A 15,863-nucleotide genomic window follows, 5' to 3' on the forward strand; every position below is an offset into this window, starting at 1 on the left:
TCTGTCTCGGTTCAATTCGCAAAAAGTCATTGTATGTAACGAATAGCAGCGCCATCTATTGGTTACTTAAAATAGCTCGATGTGTCAAGTGGACGTAGTTTCGATACAAAGAGACAGATGGCTCTATAACTTCAGGAATAGCGGTTAACAGAATTTCCGATAGATGGTGTTGTTATTTATAAAAGCTTTATTTATCTTTTTTGTGTTTTCCTGATTCTGATAGAGCCTACATTTAATTTTTCAAGAATGGATGGTTTCTAAGATTTATTTAAAAATTATAATATTATTTTATTTCTGTTTTAAAATGTTACCTACAGATTCTTGATCTACAGATATTTTACAATACAATAATAGTAATGCAAATACCTACCTCAGAGGCGTCTTTACCTATGGTGCAGGGTGTGCGGCGCACACGGGCGCCGGGTCTAAGGGGGCGCCGAGCGCCCTCTTGCGACACCTCCAAAGATGCGTCGATGGCGGCGCTCTCAAAGACCCTGCGCTCGTGTTATGGCCGACGCCGTCATCATTTAAAATTGCACCATTTGCGAATTTCCGTTTGAAAATATAACTGTTAGTATTCAATTTTGACCCTGCTCCTACTAGACTAGAGGGCGCCAGGGTACTGGTTGTACACGGGCGCCACAAGGGCTAGAGACGCCTCTGACCTACCTAATATTCGCCGAATAAAGTTTAACTTTGGTGAAAATAATATCATTTGAGAAAATTTTGAGTGAAGCGGAACATAGATAGCGGCAGATAGATACCTACCTAGCCATAAATAGCTAAGCTACGATTCATGTAACCGAACATAATAGTTTTGTTGACATTCTAGTTTGATTTATTATTTTAGGATTATCAAACCGAATTAGATCTTTGTACTTACCTACAATTTTGTAGTATAATTTTTGGTATTTAAGTATTTAACACTAGCTGATGCCCGCGACTTCGTACGCGTGGATTTAGGTTTTTATAAATCCTGTGGGAATTTTCCGGGATAAAAAGTAGCCTATGTCCTTCCCCGGGTTGCAAGCTACCTCTGTACCAAATTTCGTCAAAATCGGTTGAACGGTTAAAGCCGTGAAAAGCTAGCAGACAGACAGACAGACAGACACACTTTCGCATTTATATTATTAGAATGGATAAGTATGAATTATTATTAGTATGGATGAATTAAAAATATTCGTAAAAGTGTTATTCATTGCATCACTAAACATTGTAGATATGCTAATTATCTAAAGAAGGTACCAGTACCTACCTATGAACTCCTGAGTGTAAAGCCTGCCCAGAAATATAAAAAAAAACTTGCTCTGGGGGCGCCACTAGTATTATGGTCACTTAGTATACTGTATACGTTCTTCTAAATTAGTTCCACGGGTTTTCCGCAATATGGCGAGGTATTTTATTTTACTGGTCAGGCTTTAGGTAGAGAGGTATCTTGAAGCTGTATGTTATGAAAAACAAAAAGTTACATCAGTTTACGATTGACCACGCTGAAGTTGACGAAGATGAAAACGCAAATTGCAAGGTGACCAGAGTGAAGTTGCAGCGTCTCCGGGCTATCGAACGACCGGGTGCCACGCTGTGCTCTCTCGGGATATGAGATGAGTGAACACAGCTGGTGGTATCTCAGTTGTTCCCTAGTTCTCACGATCTACGCTCTACGGGCTACGAGCTACGCGCTACGGGCTACGGACGGGTGAAGCATAGAAGCTGGAAGAGATCGAAGTTTTGAAACCTAGAAACCTAGAAGACAGAGAGAAGAAATAGATAAGTTTAAGACTTCTTAAAATAGACTAGCTATACGTCCCGGCTTCGTGCGGGCGGAATTTCTAAAAATCTTTTCTTAGTAGGACGTGCAAAACTTCAAACCAGAATAAAGCGCTTTGAGCTGTACGTTGATATTGCCAGTCAGTTAGTTTTTCCTATTATTATAAAAATAGTATAGATTACGTACAGTATTGCAGACATTGCAGCTGTGATAGTGGTTAAAACATCCGCGCGGGATCGAACCCCGGACCTCCGATTAGGAAATCGGAGATCAGAGGTTCGATCCCGGGCACGCACCTCTAATTCTTGGAAGCTATGTGCGTTTTATGAAGCAAACCTCGTGAGGAAAAGAATCTGCACATCTGAGAGTTCTCCATAATGTTCTCAAAGGTGTGTGAAGTCCGCCAATCCGCACTTGGCCAGCGTGGTAGACTATAGCCAAACCCCTTCTCATTCTGAGCTGTAGTGAGCCGGCAATGGGTTGATCACGATGATGATGATGATTCATAGATATAAAAATTCGTCTTACCTGCTAATAATGTTGGTAAACTAGTATCTAATGAAAAACAAAAGAAAGAAGCAAAAACTGTTGAAACGACTGTATTTAGTTATACCGTTTTGATCATTGACCAACTAAGTATAGTTTTAGGCCATTTTGCTTAAAAATGATTTCATGTTTGTATTCAGTGATTGAAATCACGAACGTTGGACTCAATTTCAGTATAGTTTTAGACAGTTTTATTTGGAAATAAGTTCGCAATTGTATTCAGTGGGCAAAACACGTCCTAAAGAAAAAAAAATTATCAGAACTTCAAGTTCCTGCACCGTTTTGTTGGCCAGCTCCTCAATAAAAGTCGTAAAATCCATGATATCATAAGACCCAAGGCATAAGACAAAATCTGTACTTGAATAATGGACCAAGAGCCCGTGAGGGCCAAACCTTCGTTATTTTATAAAAGCTGAAAGTTTATATGCGCATAGTCCCCGACACAGGGAGGAACGATCTGTGACTATGGAGTTTGGATCATGGTGGCTTTGGCAGATAACAGGTGACAAAGCCGTAATGAAATCTTTCGTCAAAGTATAAAGTCTATTTTTTTAATAGTACTAGATGAAGCCCGCGAGTTCGTCCGCGTGGATTGCGTGGACTAAAAATTCCGTGGGAACTCTTATTAAAGAATTTTTAAAAACCTCATACATAGGCTACTTTTATCCCGAAAAATTATTTCCGGGATAAAAAGTAGCCTATGTCCTTCCCCAGGATCCAGGATGTAAGCTAGCTCTGTACCAAACTTCATCAAAATCGGTTTTAAACTGTTGGGCAGACAGACAGACAGACACACTTTCGCATTTATAATATTAGTGTGGATGGATTAGAAATCACGTCATATATTGCCAGACACAGTGTTTGGCTGTACCATCACAATATGACTAAGAACCATCTGTAAATCCAAATAAGCAATAAATAATTTGATTGATTGATCGTGGCAACACCCTGCCAAACACCATGTAAGTCACCATTGCCCAAACTTCATATTAGTCGCTGATCGTTCCTCCCTGTGTTGGGCACAATCGCAGACAAACTTTCAGATTTTATAAAATAGCGAAGGTCTGGCCCTCACAGGCTCTTTGTCTTTAAAAAGTTTGTCACAGTGACCTAAAAGGGCCGCCTCAGTAAACCTGCATCTCAGGCAGAAGCTTCTGCGAACAGGTTGTACTTGTACATGACTTTCTCTCGCTTATCGAGAAATTCAGCTATGTGTGCGTCTGCGTATAAAAACTTACGATTACCTACAATGCATAAGTTATTAAATTTTTCATTTCAAATTACCTTAATTATTACGGTAATTTTAAATGAAAATTTTAAATTAGGCAGGCACATTGATGTAGAAGGAATTTGTGCTTACCCCTGTGGCTAGTGGGTGTTTTTTCGACATTTTGCACGATAAATCGTCAACAAACTATTATGCATAAAAATAAATAAAAATCTGTCTGAATATACAGGTAAAGCCCTTTCATAATATGATAGCCCACTTGGTATAGTAATCTTACTTTGAAAATTACCTACTAGGTAATTTTTTATTGTGCTGTAACCAACCAACCAAATTCACGCTTTTCGGATTTATTCCTTTACTTGTGTTATAAGACCTACCTATTTACCAAATATCATGATTCTAGATCAACGGGAAGTACCCTTTTCTTAACAGGTACAACGGACAGACGGACAGACAAACAACGAAGTGATCGGAACCCTTATAGGGTTCCGTTTTTCCTTTTAAGGTGCGGAACCATAAAAAAGCCATTATTTATTATTATTATTATTTATTTATTTATTATTTAATTAGAACGGCCATAAAGCCAATAACACTAATTAAACTACGAGTACAAACTAACATAAACATACTTACAAAAATTGTTAAAATTATAAATTTTAAAAAGCAAAATTATGAAGTTGCAGTAACGTTTTGCTCTTCCAAGATACAAATGTAAGAATAACTAAAAAGTACCTTACAGAGAAAGCTGCCGCGATCTCACGTAGGTAGGTACCGACCGACACTTGAGTTTATCTAGATTTGATGCAAATAAAGCAGATAGGAAGTAAGGTCCTTGATAACGCTCGGTGAAAGTGGATTGTAAGTAATCTAAATATATAAAATAAAAAGGTGACTGACTGACTGACTGACTAACTGACTGACTGATCTATCAACGCACAGCTCAAACTACTGGACGGATCGGGCTGAAATTTGGCATGCAGATAGCTTTTACGACGTAGGCATCTCCTAAGAAAGCATTTTTTTTTTTTTAGTTTGAAAATTCAACCCCTAAAGGGGTATGCCAAATTTCAGCCCGATCTGTCCAGTAGTTTGACAGACTTCCAAAGTGGTAAAATGTGTGAAACCCCCCCTCCCCCCTGTAACTTCTAAAATAAGAGAATGATAAAACTAAAATTGGTTGGAGAAGTCACTTCTCAGTCGATAAAATATGATTGTAGTACGGAACCCTCAGTGCGCGAGTCTGATTCGCACTTGGCTGGTTTCTTATATATATTTAGATGAACCATGTAACAAAATTGGTATTTGGTGAAGATGGTCTTGGCGCCTTCGAGTCTAAATAGCTTTGGCCGGGGACTCGCGGAGCACGGCCAACGGACCATGCCAACTGTCTCTGGCACATCCCTTGCTTGAACAGATATATACCGCAAGGGCAACTCCGTGGTACAAATAGTGCAACGAAAAAATATTTCGCTAACGGCTAAACACGTGTAACGTTTGAATTCATCATCATTATCAACCGATAGACGTCCACTGCTGGAATAGGGATGTTTTTTTGGGTTCCGTTCCTCAAAAGGAAAAACGGAACCCTTCTAGGATCACTTTGTTGTCTATCTGTCGGTGTCTCAAGAAACCTACAGGGTACTTCCCGTTGACCTAGAATCATGAAATTTGGCAGGTAGGTAGGTAGGTCTTATAGCAGACATTCGGGGGAAAATCTGAAAACCGTGAATTTGTCGTTACATCACTCCGATTAGAAGGCGGACGTCCTAACCACTAGGCTATCACAGCTTCACAGCTTATCACAGCCTTGTGCAACCCATTTCTCTTTTACTGCCAGCCAAAATTTAATCGTAACCGTAACTTAACTTAAACTGGGTGTCTCAACGAAGACGTCTTGTTCTGTGAACAATCGTACTGAAATCGTATTGCACGTTTCGAAAATTTGGAAAATTGAGAAATACAATTTTCCGAGAAAATCATGTACAGGACGCGGCAAAAAATAATCACCTTTACCTCCTTTAGAATGAAACTTCAGCTTTGTAGAACGTTGTCTCTGTCATTCATGCCTATGTGACGTTTTGTCGGTCTCAACGACAGAGACAACGCTCTACAAAACTACCTCTTTCTAAAGGTCGATGTACATTGTTTTCTACCACCACGTAGGTACTGTAAGAAGTGGTACCTGCCTACCTAAGTATCTAAATATTCCTTAGATTACGACATAATATACTTTGTTTAATAACTTAATTAAGTAAATGCGTCACATTCATGCCTTATAATACTTAGGTAGGTGTTGTAAAACAAATATTTGTCTTGAATTTCATTAAAATTCACAACATAAAATATTAAAGTTTATTTTATGACACTAAAATAATCGTAAAATACATGTTTAAATTACATAATTATTAATTAGCAAAGGAAATGATAATAAAATAAATGGCTTTTATACTGCTTTTGGAGAGCGGAAGTTGATCGTAAGTAGGTAAGTATAATAATTGCATTAATATTACGATTAGACTATATTTTATTTGTTTGAAGAATGTTTGAATCAGCACAGACTACTTATTCAAATATTCTTCAAACAAATTCTACAAACAAATAATATTTTTGCGTTATTTATATTAATTGAATTCCTGAAAACAGTGTCTCAGTGTTTCTTTACTGTGTAATTTTTAATCATTTTTCTTTATCAATGTTTTATATCCCACGTTTTATGAGTAAAAGCGAAAATTACAGTTACACGAGGAAAACGCCCCGATTATCTCGCGCCACAAAGGTCTGAAGTTCAAGGACATCTGGGACCCCGAAGCAACAGCTGGATCGATAGAGGCAGCTTCCATCGCCATGACGACCTGCAGCCATGACCTGGAGGGGGGAGGGGGGAATGCATCGAACGGCCCGGCTGCACCGAGCAGTTATTTCGGTGCAGCTCAGTCGTTCGCCGCGCCTCCGATAGTGCGCGCGTTTTCCGCCCGATGCAACGTTGACGCCCCCGTGTACTCTGCCTTTTAAACGCTTCCATATTCAAACGTCATTACATTTTTTTTTTATAAATATAAAATTAAAATAAGGTCTTCCAATTAAACGGCCAGCAGTGTCACGTGTTGTAAAGAGTTATAAAGAGCCCTAATCGCACCTGTTGCATGGTGAAACCGTGTGGAAAACTCTTTTTCTTAGCGGACGAGACTACTTTCACTGTTCACATTCCGCGGTGCAAACCTGTCGCAATGTATGTTCTCCTAGTACAAATTTGTACTTGCGTGTAAGAATTAGACTCAGTGATAATTTTCCAATTAATTAACTATTTATAAAGGTATATTGTTTGGTTTGTTAATCTGTATTTTTCTTGAACAATGGAAGGGAAATCTTATATCTGATGCAGACAGCCTCGACGCCCCTCCCGCCACCCGAACCCCTTTGATAACAACTTTTCAACACTTATCTAGTTAATTTTAACAGTTCTATTGCTCATAATATTTTAACTGTAAGTAAATATTTTAAGACCAATAAGTTTTTTTACTGAAAAGTATCTATTTGGGAATTTAATACAATTTGGTAATAGTCCAAGTCTAGTTCTTGCTTTTGTATTGCATTTTTTTTTGTCAGTAATTTTTTTAAATATAAATGATACCATATGTTGAGTATCCTTTTGGAAGTACATAATACTAGCTTATGTTCGCTTCGTCTGCGTAGACTACACTTTCAAACCCCTATTTCACCCCCTTAGGGGTTGAATTTTCAAAAATCCTTTCTTAGCGGATGCCTACGTCATAATAGCTATCTGCATGCCAAATTTAATCCGTCCAATAGTTTGAGCTGTGCAGTAATAGAACAATCAGTCAGTCAGTCACCTTTTTTCATTATATTTAGATAAATACTGACTACACAGTTGTGTAATACTAAATACACGGTATGCAACTGTATGAACTAAATAATCGGTTAGTGAAGATTGTTGGTATAATTTAAGATGTTATGAAATGTAACGAAGAGGTATGCTTGCATCTGGCGTTCGGCCAGGGATGCAACACTGAAGGTCGCTAGGTGGTGGGAGGTGGAAGGAGAGTGCAATCGTTTACGAGTGAAACGCGCAGGTGCAGCCGGACCTCCACAATCCACATCCCGGGCATCCGCCCACACACACCAGTTACACCCCCGCTTCAGACCTGCGTTACCAGGACGGACAGGTCTTAATCTAGTGCTATCCTTTTTCACAAGGAGCATTATGAAAGAGACATCAATATATTTAGTAGACTTTTCAGTTTAGTTTAAAGATTATGTATAAAGCATAAATTTTGAGAACGCACTTGCCGTACAGTGCGACAAGACTCTCTTGGCACTTGAATGACATTAACAGGGGGGCGCTGTTGGAGAACAAAGTAGAATATTGAAACAAGAACAAAGGGGGCACTTGACGGCAACGTTAGTTCCGATTTTCGCCACGCGTTAAGATAGCCTTGTCGCACGGTATTTGCTCTATGTGTCAACTGGCATGTCAAAAGTATAGTTTATTATACCTTTACAGTGCGACAAGGCATCTTGGCGCGTGGCGAAAATCGGAACTAACGTTGCCGTCAAGTGTCCCCTTTGTTCTTGTTATAAAGACCTGGAGAGTGATAGGCTACTTTTTATCGCGCAAAATCAAAGAGTTCCCACGAGATTTTTAAAAAACCTAATTCCACGCGGACGAAGTCGCGGGCATAAGCTAGTTTCCCATATTTTTCGGTCTATTATCTCTAGAAATCCCAATTAAATTAAGACATTTCATTGTTAATATCGCAACGTTAAACCATCGTCAAATTACCTTTCTAAAGGTCACATCACAACACTCAAAATGGTTACCTCTTCTTAAACGCAACTTATCACTTTCATCTCTCTCAAAACTGCTATGAGCATGCATATCGTATTGCGAAACACGCGTTAACGCCTAGGGCTGTCAACCATTTACTTTTGACTTTTAAATCAAGTTTCTTGTTGGTTCCTTTAGATTTTAGAAGAAAACATTCCGGACCAGTGGTATAGATTAGTTTAAAAACAATACGGTATTTGACAACTAGTCAACGACTTTTTATCAAATGTCAAAACGCGCGCTTAGTATGCGAGATTCTATGAAATACTGGAATGTGACGTCACAACATAATGACTTATTTTTTTAGTTTAATCGATAATTTAAAATGTTTATTACACTCAAAACTAACAAAGGACGTGGATTTTACTTATTTTGGAAGATTCAATAATCACTGAGAAATATTATGTAGTACCTACTACCTACCAAACAATAATTTTCCACATGGCAAAAAAAAAATTCTTCAAATGTCTAAAAATACACCATACCGGAAAACATGTTGTAGGTAAATATAGTAACCATGCTATAAATGGTAAGAAAACTAAAAAAATATGTTGGAAACCCTCTTCTAATTTCACTTTCCTTTTCCGTTTTTTTTTGTAGTTTTCCAAGAGAAATTCTATCAAAACGTATTGGAAATGCAGTTACTATTTACTGGTAACAAAAGGAATTAAAAAAAATTTAAAACTTTTTTCATTTAACTTTCCTTCTCAGTTTCCTTTTTCGTATTTTTTCGTCAAACAACTCTCGCCATCCCTGATCACACCATACGAAACTTTCGCTGACGGGACCATTGACCGTGGCCCGACTTTCTAAACGATTTCGTAACGTTTTACGTCGGTGATCGCCCCGCGCCCGGCAGGCGAATTGTAATTCACGATACGCCTCAACGAGACACGCGATGTCATTACCAGCGGTTTTTGTAACATTTTCGCAAATCCGTAGAAAGTGTGGATTGCAACTTGCAACTTAAATAAACACTTAATTATTGAACGATCTTTTCCTGTTTACAACAACCAATAGACGCCCAGCCTTTACGTCCCTTGCAAGTATCCACAGATCTTGTGGTGTGGTACCTACGCCTTACGTTAGTACATAATAATTCAATGGTCTTGTGCCGCTTGTTTCCAGCAGCTTTCTACTACCAAAACTGATTTCTGATAATTGTTTTGGCATAAGTCATAATAATTAATTATTATATCTCACTTGTCCCTCCAAAAAAGCACCCAGATCGTTCTAGAAGTCCTAAAAGTGAGTTAAATATGCCTGAGTTATATATGTAATTTTTGTAAAAAAAATCACTTATCCGTAGAAAGTGTCGAATGCAAATCTCAACTAAATTTTTCCCTGTTACAAAATACATTCGTCTCGTCGTCATGTCAACCCACGATGTGTAGATTACAAGTTACGACGAAAAATACCCTATTGCACACCGCTTGTAATAAAACGTTTATGTGCACACTGCAGTCTGCATTTCAGAATTCCCTTAGCGCTTGACGATTGCACTGCGGCGATTATTTTCCTATTACGATCACTTTTTTAAAGATGCTATTGAATGCTTGTGTTAATATCTACTTAGGTTAGATTTGCGACATTTTTACTGTGAAATATGCTTGTGCTTGAAAACAATATTGACTGATAGAAAACAATGATGAGGAAAAGGAGAATGAGCGCTTAATTAGAATATGCCTGGTCACTCTTGCCTGGCACTTGGGTGGTATTCAAGTTATGGCAGGAGTGTGGAGAGAGTTGAAGAGTGAGAGAGAGAGAGAGCAAAGTTTAGCAGTACTGTTCATGTAAGCTAACCATTAAAGCGATGTTCACTTTCACATACCATATTGAACACCTCTCAACTCAGTGAACGAGTTTTGTGTAGACACATATTGCATGGGTGTCTTGGGACCACCAGAAGACCCACAAAAGCGAAGGCTTATACTGTCTTGCATATGGGTAGCAATACATGCTGCCCAGCCAATGAATTGCCAAACGTCTGTAAAGAAGCTTCACTTCAAGTATTTTTGCATGACATGAAAAAGTCGTTTAAAAAAGAAATTTGTAGCATACGATGTTGCAAATCGTCTAACATCTTTGCTAACCCACCTGTGGAATGTAATGAATGGCGACAGACCTCCGCTTTTCAAGTACCTCGGATCTAGGGTTGCCACCTAAATGTTTTTGACACGAACAATTGAGGTGCGAGACACGCTTCCTGGCGTTCTTGTCACGTTAGGTAAAACTGCAGAACCTTCACTTCAAGGCAAGAGTTTAGGCAAGCACGCTCTGCAACCTAGACGTCACCAGTATTTTACAGTATGCATTATTGTCTTCAAACGCAAGCCTATCTTTCAATTTAATGAATGAAATTCAGATTTACATTGACAAATTGCTAAATAGTTACAAGTTTTTTCGTTTGTCTCTGTTCAATATTGTAGTAGGCACTAGGCAAACTTTACAATAATTGGAGACTAAGATATCCAGATTTTTATTATTTATTTACCTGTTATCTGTCAGTCTGTGTTATAATTTTTGTAGAAGAAGGTACCTACCTATTTTGTTCAAAAATATATAAAAATAAAGCGTATAGGTAGGTATAGCATTACTTTATGCTTATATTTTTATCAATTCAAATCAAGGCCCGAAATTTTGATTCAGAATTTTAATCCTTTTTTCATGGTTTTTCTCTGCCGGAAACTTTATAATGTAGTACGGGAGGCAGCCCTAAGTTACTCAGCTTGGCAATGGGGCTAGCCCGGCAGTTGCGACGTGCCTTTCTTTATCCACAGTAAGTGATATTAAACTTTAATACCAGTTTATTATAGTTGAAACTTGAATAACAAATACCATTTCCCAGCCTTGCTCTATCCGTGCGAACTATTCCAGCTTCGAAGCGGTTGGTAGTTTAAGTCAACCTTATAAAATTTATCCAAAACTGCAAATATTTTATATCAAGAGAACTTTAAAAGTTCTTTAGGATTGTCATGATGTAAGTGCATAAGAGTCACTCTATCATTGGAATCGTGTTTTATCTTCAGTTTCAAATTGCAATTTTCTTAGAAAAAGTCCGGCTAGAAACTTACTGCCGTACCTACTCAGAGTAGCTTAATCGTTACTTAAGTTTAGTTAAAACGAGATAGAGCTATAGGTATCTCTCATATAAATCTATCTCGTTTTAACTCAATCTTAAGTAACGATTAGCGACTCTGACTACGGCAGTAAGTACTGTCCTTACTCATAATTTTTCAAAGTGTTATTACATTACGAGTTTTATTATACAAAAAATATAGTGGCTACCAAGTTCTTGAACAGAATAAAACTAGAATAGAAATACTATTTTGCAAATAACATTTTGGAAAAAATATATTTGTACAAACTTAAGTAGGTACCTACCTACTTACTTTATTTTTCTAAGACAAAACATTTTTAGTATGAATTGAGAGGCTACTTTAAGGATATTTCAATTTCTTTTGAAAGAAATATAAAATTTCTAAATTATAGAATTCGGTTCTAAATTATTAAAAATTGCGCGAAAAATGAAACCCTTGTTGTCTGTCGGTTTGTTCTTATTACAAAAAAAATCTCCACAACTGCCGCTTGCTGGTTCTTCTCGGTAGACTTGAAGATTCAAATGCACTTTGTAAAAAATGACTTATTTGAATAAAATCTTTTCTATTCTATTAACGGAAAAGCAAATTACTTCTATGAAGCCATTAGGCTTGATAGAAGTAAGTTGCTTTACTTGAGGGCCATTACTTTACGTAAGTTAAACGGAAAAGCTGGATATTTAAGGTTACATTTTTTAACTAGCGCTTCTTTTTTAAATAACTTATTTAAAATTACTTTTAAATAATTCAATTGTCGTTTAACAGAAACCGCTACAAATCTCAGTGCGACCCGACCCTGACCTTATGTCCTAGGTCGGCTAGACTTATCCTTGGGCGCTGCGCCAGCTCGTCCGGGGCGCGGTGCAGGAAGTCAGCGATATTGCCAATAGAGCTGCGATAGGTATTCCATCAATTATCGAGATGCTCCAATTATTGGCTGCAATGGCTGTACCTATTGCATTAGATAATGTCTTTTTCCGTTCGGAGTTGTCCCGGTTATCCGCATTTTGGCTTTTTAATGTGTTCCTGATAACGACAATTTTATTCGTTTTATATCTCCCTAGTTAGTTAGTAGTTACTGTAAAATTATGTTCATTGCTGTTACCCCTTTTTGCTAGCCAACTCCTCAATTTTTCCTGACTATTAGTTTATAGTAGTCTATAATAAGTCAGAGTATAGATAAATGTATGTAGGTACATATTATGTTAAAACCTAACTTGATAGTTACGTAGGTAGTTTTTTTAAATATGGAATCAAACGTAAAATTATAATTTCTAACCTAACCTACCGCACGATAAAAAGCAAATATTTAATCAAAATTAAATATTATTTGGTAATAATTAATTAATAAATACAAAATCATTTCACCGCGATCATCTGGCTCATCTGGTGACAGAAGGGCTGGCTCATTTTTAGCGCAATGCAGCCAGTGTTCTTGGCACCATTTCACGCGGGCGTGATTTGTTGTATAGTAATCAGATAAGGCTAGCCGCTAGCTTAAGGTTTTATTGTAATAAATTCAAAACATAATTTCTAAATTATTAACTACTGGATGAATAGACGCAAAACTACTAGATCACGTAGCTATTGCGAAAATATCGAAATAAAAATGATTGATTTAAAAATTTTGAAACAGCAATCAAAGTAGATACCAAGGTAGATACCTACCTGTAGTTAGTACGTGATATTAAATTAGGTAAGTATTTTAAGCAGGTATAAAACATGTTTGCCACAACTCAATCAAATTGTCTCACTGAAGTTTAAATAGGTACATACTTTAGAAGATATCTGGGCCGCAGTATGAGCCAGGGCTCCTAAAATACACCTTCGTATCGCCCTCTCGTGAGTCGAGTCGCCCGGCAACATTAAAATGCTTAAAGGTTTTAAACTTTTGCTTTTAGAATGTATGATTAATAATAAAAAAGAAAATATTTACAGTCAAGCCTTAACATAGTTTCTCAAACTGTGTGGCGACCCCCGTAGAGCCGAAATTTTCCCCCAAAATTTTCCCTGAAACCCAAAATCTTGTTTTGTTACCTTCTATCATTTTATACGTAAGTATCTACCTATATTTTAATTATATCACAATTGGTAACATATTAATGAACGTCATTAATCCATACTAATATTATTAATGCGAAAGTGTGTCTGTCTGTCTGTCTGCTAGCGTTCCACGGCCCATCCGTTTAACCGATTTTGATGAAATTTGGTGCAGAGATAGCTTGGATCCCGGTGAAGGACATAGGCTACTTTTTATCCCGGAAAATCAAAGAGTTCATATGGGATTTTTAAAAACCTTATCGTTCATATTACTTAAGTACAAGATAATTTTAATAAGATTAATTAATGTAGGTTAAATACTTTCATAAAAATTATAAAAGTACCTTGTAAAAAGTAAAATAATGCATGCGACTTTATTGATGGGATGTCTATAAGTATTTTTTTTAATATTACGACCGCCTGCCTTCATAATAATTAACCAATTTAGTATAAAGTTATATTGTTCTAAGTATCCCTATGAATGGCGTGGTCCCCAGATCGAGGAAAGATGTTCTAGAGTCTAGGCCATTTAATAATAATTGTACCTAATGATTTATATTCCATTACAAGCGAGTAAATAGAGCACAGTGATAATAGAATGCAGTAGCTGGAATCAGAGCGCGTTATCTATTTGCTATATCGATAGCAACGACTTGCAATAATGCACCGAGATAACTCGTCCTTGACTACAGGAAAGTTTAAAATCACTTCTTCTACTTATTTAAAACTAAAAAAGTCATTTTAAACAAGATTTTTAGGGTCAAAAAAACCTTTGGTTTTGTTTAGCTACCTTACCTATCTACATTTTTTGTTATTTATCAGCCTAAAAATTGATTATCTTTTATAAAGATATTTTTTATTTATGGCAATTTTTTTCCATAATTTTTGGTCAATGCTCCAATAAAATATACAAGTAGCTCTCTATTTCAATATTTAAAGAAAATCTGATGCTTCAAATAATAATTAAAACAGTTAGGTATTAAAAGAGACACGTTTATAAGTGCAAGATTATGTTGCTTATGCACTAAGTAAATGATGTATGATATAAAGAGACACAAGGCGTGAATCACACGACCTTGTCGCTAGTATATAAGCCGCGAGCATCTAAAATATTGTTTTATTGGACTATGAGACGCTCGAGGCCACTTCACTCCCATGTAAAGTTCATTCAATAAAGGAAATAGAACGAGCAGTTAACATGTGCAGTATTAACTCCAATCGTCGTTGTATGATCCTGTGTGAGTCATAGCTAAAGCAGATTCAATCATATAGTACACTTGAATCTAACATCAAACTCATAAAATCTACATGTTCAATGCATATTTCCTCGTTAGTAAATGACATAAGCAAATATAAAACTAAAAGTAATTTTATCAATACTTGTATTAACTAGCTAACAGACACAATAGGGTCTTGAACTGTAGTAATAATTAATGACGTGATTTTTTTGTATAGCGGTAGTTTATGGAGCTAGAATCCATTATTAAAGAGAATAAATTAAAAAATCATGATTTTTATTTATTTTTAAAATAATTAATTATTAATGTTGTACGGACCGATTAATGACGTCACAAGGCGTAAACGGCAATTAATATTTTTTAAATTTCTTAACATAATAAATATTTTCCCGCAGAAATTGCTCTATTTTTTAAAATATTGGAAAAATTGTCGGTTACGAATTGTGACGTCATTGGCACCTGTGCTCAGAAACAGTACCATTATTCACCTTCCGTACAGCGTGACATTCATGTTAAAAACCTAAAAATCATATATTTTTTTAATTAATCTCATTTTATTATTACAATTAAAGGCCGGCAACGCATCGGCGGCTCCTCTGGTGCTGCAAATGTTCATGGGCGGCGGTAATCACTTAACATCAGGTGACCCGCCTGCTCGTTTGCTCGCTATATCTATTAAAAAAAACAGTCCAAGAATCTATTCTTTTAGGCTAAGCTTCACTCAGGCCAGAATAATATAGCGGCATGCCACATGACTGCATGGTACAAAAACGCCTATGGTAGCAAAAATCGTGCGGCATCAGGCATGAGCAATATCTTGTCTATATGTGGCAGACCGTACCGTAACATTCCAATTCTACTGATAGACTGCTGCAACATGTCGCATTGTTCCATGTTTTGCTTTGGTGTAAAGCAACCTTAACTCATTCTGATTAGTTAATTTATCATCACCACCTATATTTCCATTTTTGACACTTTCAACTAGGTAAAGCCAGTCACGAGTACTACTTGGTTTCTAATAAATAATCTGATGAATTAAACTGCAATATTGCCCTTTTCGACCATTTACTTGAAAGAGTACTATCCAAGATTCCACACT

The 15,863-nt window shown here is 36.8% G+C and overlaps 1 long non-coding RNA gene across 1 annotated transcript in view; it reads left to right on the top strand.

Annotated features, from left to right (window-relative positions):
- LOC138403565 (uncharacterized) overlaps positions 1-15,863 on the top strand; it is a 55,115-nt gene that overhangs the window by 17,804 nt on the left and 21,448 nt on the right. The gene's annotated exons all lie outside the window — the stretch shown is intronic.

This window comes from Maniola hyperantus, chromosome 18 (assembly GCF_902806685.2).
Source record: "Maniola hyperantus chromosome 18, iAphHyp1.2, whole genome shotgun sequence".
NCBI classification, from domain to species: domain Eukaryota; kingdom Metazoa; phylum Arthropoda; class Insecta; order Lepidoptera; family Nymphalidae; genus Maniola; species Maniola hyperantus.